Source organism: Ornithodoros turicata, chromosome 10, assembly GCF_037126465.1.
Source record: "Ornithodoros turicata isolate Travis chromosome 10, ASM3712646v1, whole genome shotgun sequence".
Lineage (NCBI taxonomy): Eukaryota > Metazoa > Arthropoda > Arachnida > Ixodida > Argasidae > Ornithodoros > Ornithodoros turicata.
This window is the reverse complement of record NC_088210.1, coordinates 33,177,734-33,186,238: the sequence shown is the minus strand read 5'-3', so window position 1 is coordinate 33,186,238 and position 8,505 is coordinate 33,177,734.

Sequence of the window (8,505 nt, the reverse complement as noted above, 5' to 3'; positions counted from 1 at the left end):
AACGGCGCGGCGAAAGCACTGCATGGAAGAGAGAGACAGAGAAACCATGCTGGAACTCCTCTTTTTTTTTTTTTTTTTCGGCGAGCTTGATCAAGGACAAAAAGAAATAACCGGAAGGACTCGCCGGGCAGGCAGCTACTCAGTGCGCATGCGTGATTGTCCTGGGCGGAGCCTAGGCCGGTGATTGGCTAAAAAAGGCTGCGGGAGCGTCTCGAACGGGTTCACGCCGTTCTTTTGCGTTTTCTTCATGTTCGTCTTTCTATGCGAACGAGCGGCGCCCGCCAGTCCGACATCGAGGGACAAGAGTCTCGTTCACTCTTTTTTTATCCATTTTTTTTTTATCGCGTCAAAATGATGGCGATCGCCATGAGGATAAACACGCCTCGTCAGATTCAGCCTCGTCATCATCGTTAAACGATATCGGCATACTCGTAAAAAATGGCGGCGTTACTCTATATCTTCTCGCGCGACGTCTTTCAGCAAAGGATGGTTTTATGTTGATTGCGTATATACAGTTGCAGAATCCTTGTATAGAGAGATTGGAAAAGTAGTCTCGATGGCAGTGTCCGGATTTTTCACTTATCAGGGTACTAAATCGCTTAAATATAATTTTATAATTCAGTTTTACGACCCTCATCGTGTCTTCTCTTTCCGTTTTCTCTTTCTCCGTGCATTGCTCCTATATTGATGGCTGCGTTGAGCTGTTACTCGCTTAAATGCGTCATACTTGAAGCAGCCCTCTAGTGGTTGATCGAGGAAACTATTCTCGTCAAGCGTTTTATGCAACAGCGCCACCTGGTCGTGTGGCAACGGGTATGTCGCTGAAGCACACTCAGCCTCTGGCAGATTTGCTCAGATTTCATTGACAGATGTGTACTTACAGTCAACTTTTAGTCTGATTTTAAACAAGAGACAGAGGTTTGCAATCTGATGTCTCACAGCGTTTATTTTATGCAAAGAATGTACGTGAAAGATCCCAACTTGTTTTAGCCATCCCTCTTACGAGTATATCTACTCCAATTACTTTCCTGCCTTCTTTACCCATCCATCCCAACACAATGAAGCCATCAAGACATTGTTCTGCTGGTGCAGTTGTATAGTCTGCAGATGGAGTTGAAGTCACATCATCCAAGTTTCGAGATTGTGCGCTGCAGTCTACCTTTCTCAAAACTGTAACTCAAAACCCTCCTCCTCATATTAAGTCCTGATCGCCGAGAGCGTGACGTCATGAACGGAAGCATGGTAATGGGTAATGTGATAGCCAGTAATGCTATGCGGAAAATAATGCTTCGTGTCTGGGCTTGCACAGTGACACATAGCCTGAGGAGGTTTTCAGAGATTCAACCTCCCCCCCCCCCTTCGGTAGTGCATTTGGGGAAGAGAGAACGGGGCTGAAATCCTGTGTGTTGTCACAAAAAGGTGTACACTCTCCCCACGTGAAGTTTCCGTCCCGAAATATGTTTCTAGCTACACTAATCACAGAGAGCTTCAGCCGCCATTAAGCTATGAAAATTGAGCTTCACCGCACAGCACGCTCCTAGCCAACCATACTCTCGGATGACATCGTTCTCTAACCCCCTGATTTGTTGAAAACGTCGGGAGGCGTACGCGTTTTTGTGACGCTTATGAGATATTTTGTGTCCCGTCAGCATCGGGGTAGTGGGCCACAACTCAGGCGGCGAATTTCCCAATTCACCATCATCAGTGTATTTGTTGTTGTTGTTGTTGTGTGACACTTACGCAGTTATGTTAATTGTCACAAAAAGGTGTACACTCTACACTTTCGACAAATCGAGAGCGATAAAAGTGTCATTCTGTTTAATGGTTGACCTTCACTGTGCGAATGCGGTGACGTTCTATTTTAAGTGCATATTGACTCTTAAAAATGAACTTCACCGCATAGCACGCTCCTAGCCAACCATCATCTCGAATGACATCATTATCTGCCCTGATTTGTTGAAAACGGGAGGTGTACGCCTTTTTTTGTGACAATTATGAACAGCATAAGTGTCACAGAAAAGGCGTACGCCTCCCGTTTTCAACAAATCGGTGCAGATAACGATATCATTCGAGATGATGGTTGGCTAGGAGCGTGTTATGCGGCGAAGTTCATTTTTAAGAGTGCAGGACGTGATTTTTCAGCCCCTTGATTCCGTTGACACTTACTTCTCTTTTCTGCATTTATTTTCTTAATTTTTTAAGCTCTTGAGGCTTTTTTTTTCCCTTCATTTCCTGTCCTTCAAACTCGAAACTCGGGCGCAGCACCCTTATCCCAGTTCGCATCACTCAAACCAACGTATAGCGAAATCTTCGAGACCGCAGCTCACGAACAACACATCCCGTGCACCGAGATCCGGTACGGACCAATCATAACCGTGGGATGTGTCGATGCAGAAGACGTGACTGCGAAATGGTTCAACCGCAAACAGCTTATATAATTAAATGATTCACAAGAAAAAAAAAAAGCACAGTCTGCGGTCGACACTATAACGACCGTACACGATAGAGAGAGAGAGAGAAAGAGAAAACGAAAAAGAATCCTGGTCTGTAGTCGATGCCTACGTAAGATATGTGAGATTATTCCATGGGCTATAAAGGGGGGAGAGGAAGTGATGAACCGAGCTTGGCCGCGATAGCAATTATAATAATAATCCCGAGCTAGTTATATGTATCCCCTTGCTCGGCTCAAAAGGCATACGTCGTCTGGAAACATTGCATGGGAGCACGAGGCTGTAGATTGTGCTGGATGTAATTTGATGCAATATATCCTCTATATTTATGTGCCTTCTGTTGTTGCTGTTTCTGCTGCTGCTGCTGCTGCTGAATGCGAACGAGAAGAGAGAGAGGAGATTTTATAGCAATAGGTGGATTTTTCTTTGTTTTTTTTTTTTTTTTTTTGTTTTTTCTCAAAGAAGGGTCACACGCTTCTGTTGGTATGGCTAGATTTGTGGTGTATGTGCTGCTTCGGATGGGGTGTGAGGACAGATAATTTTGCGCGGTTTACTTAGGTTAGGTTTAGGTTAGGTTAGGTTAGGTTAGGTTAGGTTTACTTACTTTAGTTAGGCTTATACACATTGCTGGCAATATAGATTCAATGCTGCAGCAGAAACCATAGCATCCTGTCCAGAATATATTTGATACACAGGGCGTCATGCATGTCTACACGGTAGCAACCTATAAAAGTCTGTCCCTACCGGATGGTCGTGCTCAGCAGTTCCTCGGTGCAGGTGGAGAATAGACGATTTGAGGAAGTCCCAGTTTTCTTTGCGGACGCGTTGCATCCTGGGAGATTACTGAAATAAGAAATGGGAAAACAGCCCTTCGCGTTTCGTTTTCGCTGACCTTGACACCTCTCGGACAATCGGCCGAGAGAGGAGGAACTGAAACAGTTCGTTATAAGCAAGTTCCCATCGTTCTAAGCGGCGCTAAGCTCTCTGGGATTTTCTGAAAGCGTCTATTGCGTTATCTGTAGCGTTCGATGCGTTCCAAGAGTCGAAGAAAAGCTCGAGCAACGAAGAAGTGCACACTGTTCGTGTGCGAAGATCAAAATCCGTTTATTAAGATGATGGTGATGTGATCAAGAGTGTGTTGGTAGACCGTTGATAACATATCTAGCCAGCCGACCCAATTTATGGATAAGATTCTGACCCCGGTACCACTGGTTCCAGTAGGTACGATAACTGTGACGATAACGATACGGTGACGTCTATAATGGTCTACTAACCGGCAGGCGTGCGCAAGTTAGCATCATACCTGAATGAATTCTTTGAATACCTGAATATTCGTGAATGCGACACCAATTATAACAGAGTATAATGATCTGCAAGCAGCTTAATACTGGTAAATTTTAAAGTCAGTGACCATCGAAGCGCAAAGTTATAATGCGAAACGTACGAATCCCGTATTCAACAAAATCAAAATGGCGGTGCTGCGAGAGGTAGTTGAAGCGCTGCTCCCCAGACGGCGCCGTGACGCACAACACTCAAGCGGCTGGGATCGCAGTCAGCTGTTTTGCAATATACAAGCCCGCTCCAGTGTCGCGCCGAAATCTCGGCACACATCTCTGGATGAAGTTGACGTGTGTAAGCACCTTATAGACTGTCATCAGCTTGCAGCTGTCATCGGCCGCGTTCCAACGCGCAACGTTGTGATCACTATAGGCGCAGATGCCACCAACAAAAGAGTGTGCAGTATGAAATCACGTATACTATCGTCTGCAAGTCATTCGACTGTCTCGTCTGCTAATGTCGTCTGCATCTCTGCTAATGTCGTCTGCGACTAGTCTCGTCTGCTAATGTCGTCTGCATCTCTGCTAATGCCGTCTGCGACTAGTCTCGTCTGCTGATGTCGTCTGCGACTAGACTCGTCTACTAATGTCGTCTGCATCTCTGCTAATGCCGTCTGCGACTAGTCTCGTCTGTTAATGTCGTCTGCGATTAGTCTCGTCTGCTAGTCCGAAGCAAAACCGGCGACAAAGAAGCCACCACAAGACCTCAAATCACGAAGGTTGTCTCTCTTAAAACGCGGATCACGCGCACAAATTATAATCACCTAGCGCCACAACTTGTCGCCAGGAGGCGTTGCTAGCGCTATCTTAGTCGCATGTAGAGTCGATCCTGACACGCCCTAAGCACTCCATACTGCCTCGCATGTTCCGCCTCTTTATAATGCAACGGCACCTGCTACACACGGCGATGTCAATCCCCTAGTTGCGTCACAGGCGGAGAGGGCGAGGGAAACCTGAAAGGTGAGTGGGAGACGCAAAACCTGTGACATATTCATGAGCACCTGCTGCTTTTAAGACATCACCCTCGGTGAGATACTGTTTATGGGCAGATTGAGATAGATTACATTGACGCACTGCGGATGCATTGAGTACTTTGCCGCAGTTCACGCGGTGATTGCTTGTCCACGTGGGGGCCTTGAAATTGTATTTTAACTGAAACTGATAAAAAAAAGCAGGACAAGAAGAGGGCTGAACAGAATAATATGTGCCACCCCAAGACTTGTTTCGCTTATCAGTACATCCCTCATACTCCAACTGTCGAACCATTAATGCATAGTCGAGTGGAATACAAGGTCACGCTGAAAACTCAGGCGGGCTTTCTGAGCTTACTCTTCCTGCGACTTCCGTCAGCTAGACTGTCCAGAGAGACGTCGGTACAATACGGCCCGAAGTCGGCCCAGGATGCAAACTAAATACCCTATCTCTCACTTCTTCCTGCTGTCCTTTCCACGCCTCTCTGCAAGGTCGTGCTAAAGACTCGAAGGTGACGGGTTCGAGTCCTACCACCGCTTGCGCTGTCTTTCCTGGCTTTTCGCGCAGTACTTCGAAACGAATGTCTGCGCATGCGCCCCTGAACTGCCAGCGGCCCCTACTACCTGGGACGTATAATAAACCCCCCTGTCCCTCACTCCTTCCCGCGCATCTGTACACCACTCATACACTCTTAAAAATGAACTTCACCGCATTGCACGCTCCTGGCCAACCATAATCTCGAATGATATCGTTATCTGCCCTGATTTGTTGAAAACGGGAGGCGTACGCCTTTTCTGTGACAGTTATGAACAGCATAAGTGTCACAGAAAAGGCGTACGCCTCCCGTTTTCAACAAATCAGGACAGATAACGATATCATTCGAGATGATGGTTGGCTAGGAGCGTGCTATGCGGTGAAGTTCATTTTTAAGAGTGTAGCCACAGTTGCTTCGCGGCGCCTATCACGAAATAATAATAAATTAATTATTCATATAATAATCATAATAATATCAACCTTTATACGCGGTGGCCCAACGACAGACAGCGCAAGGCCTGTCTGTACATTTCTCGTAGCCACAACCCCTTCCCGACGCTAACAACAGGTGCTACCACATTTGAGCGCTGGGGGGCGTACCATTCCGCAGAATGACCACATCAAACGCACGATTAAGTACGCCCCAAACCTCGATACATTACACTTGCTGCTCTCCGCCTTTCGTGTATTGGGCGCAACGACATCTGCCACGCACAAGGAACGTCGCCACGAGGTGGCGTTACTCGCTCGCAGGTACAGAGAGGGAGAGTCCGTCCGACAGTTCTGCTAGTTCTACTTGGGAGAGCGACATCTCGGACACCAGCGCTTGACGCTTTTAGAACACCATCAGCGAGGGTAGGAATGTCGCGGTGCGCGGAATGTCAAATAGCGGGAAGGCATACCGTCTGTGTATTTCGCTTGTCCGGTCACATTCTGTGTGTCACTTATCGCACCCATCGGCCGAAAGACTTGGAAAATGGCCTCGAAAACAAGTTTTATGGCTTTTCACCGGAGACGGAAATTAATGGAAGTCGCGCCAGCAATTACAATGGCTCTCTTCTCTCGAACTCTGAGACAGAGAAAGAGAAATATGTTGGGGGGAGAAGGAAAGTTAAACTGGAGTGGGGAGATGGCCGTGTGGACATTGTTTCAAAAGTAGAGAACTTCACTGCGGGATTCTGTCTCGGCGCAGCAACACGTGATGGGCTTTTGAAGGAAGAGATATAGAATAATCATTACCCTACACTCTAAAAACTGAACTTCACCGCATAGCACGCTCTGCGCCAACCATTGCCACGAATGATAGGGTTATCGTTTCTGATTCGAGGAGAAAGGGAGGCGTACGCCTTTTTGTGTCAATTATCATATATCCAAATTGACACAAAAAGGCGTACGCCTCCCTCTCTCCTCGAATCAGAAGTGATAACGCTATCAATCGTGGCAATGGTTGGCGCACAGCGTGCTATGTGGTGAAGTTCAGTTTTTAGAGTGTACATTCGATTATGTTGATGTTGATGTTGGCGAAAAAAAATTATAGGGAGAGATAAATACTGATGAGCATTACTTTCGAGTTGGAAGCCGTGTAAGTAAGTGCTACGTATTTTTTAGAATTATGGTACTTTGAAAGAACTTGTAATTTGGAAGAATATGGAACTGGAAGAATTGCGCCGTACTATAAAGAAAGATAAGAGAAGTGTGTGCTACGCAAGCTGTGATTGCAGAACGAACACACAAGAAAAGAGAACTCTACAGTTTACATTCTTTTTTAACATTCGAAGTGACCTAACTAACCTAATAACCTAACTAACCTACCTAACCTAACCTACTACATAATTTGAGTGTTAGTGCCGATAATACAATGTATTATGTTTTCATTCCTTATATACTAGTGTGCCACTTTAAAAAGAGAGAATTAAAATGAGATGTAAGAGTTAGTCCCTTAAGGGAGCAAAATTTTTCTCTCAAGAACCATCTCTTACATCGAAGAAAGAACCCTCGTCTAAAAAACAAAACAAAAAAATACAAGTAAATAAATACATTAGACGCTCCCACGATATCTCTTGATGAAATGCGAGTACACACTCAAAAAATTCGCTAGATGCCGAAGCGCCATCACAAATACAGCACGGAGTCTAATCCAGACTGAGGAACAACAAGACTCGTAATTCCGCCTCCTGCATCTCACATTTTCAACACTGAATTTCTCTCTCTCTCACACACACACACACACACACACACACACAAAAGAAACCAAAAACATCATTACGATCATCATACCATGAGAATAGACGGAGAGAGTTCCGTAAAATGACTCTGCCTACATCCTCATCATCTATACATAGAAGCAGTCATTTTTTTTTTTTTCCCCGCATCAAACGGGCAACTCTAAAGTGACTTCTCACGACGAAAGACCGCCTTCGTCGCTGCCTGCCCTCCGTCTAAACAATGGCTTCATGATGTCCGGAATGATTATGATGGCGGACGGCAGGCGGGGATTCAGAAGCCGCTCGTCGTTAGGACACTTCCCCCCACAGCGATGCCCCGTGCAACGAAGGTAGCCCGTGTAGGTCAGTACACCTTCCCAAAGTACTATGTGTAGCTGAGAGGCAACAACCATTGTGATGTCGTCGGTTAATGCGTAAGGGGGCAATGATAGGGATAATGAAGTCGGCGTTTCAGGAACAGGCGGCGTGTTTTTCCCACTATGTATGTGCTTGTTTGCTGAAGGCGAATTTTTTTTTTCCATCGCTTTTCTTTGCCTCAGGAACTCTAGGAGGTACGCTTCCTTTTGGCTTCTCGCTCTTACTCTACTTACTCTATTACTTTGCCTCTGGAAGTTTGGGTGTGCTTCTACAAGCGTACACTCTTAAAAATGAACTTCACCGCAGATCCCGCTCCTAGCCAACCATAATCTCGAATGATATCGTTATCTGCCCTGATTTGTTGAAAACGGGAGGCGTACGCCATTTTTGTGACACTTATGCTGTTCATAATTGTCACAAAAAAGGCGTACGCCTACCGTTTTCAACAAATCAGGGCAGATAACGATATCATTCGAGATTATGGTTGGCTAGAAGCGTGCTATGCGATGAAGTTCAGTTTTAAGAGTGTACGCTTCCTTTGACTGAAAACTCCTGAAAATTCCTGAAAACTGACTCATTTGAAATGAAGCCATGCTTCTTTTTTTGGCTTGGGTTAAAAGCTCTGAATTT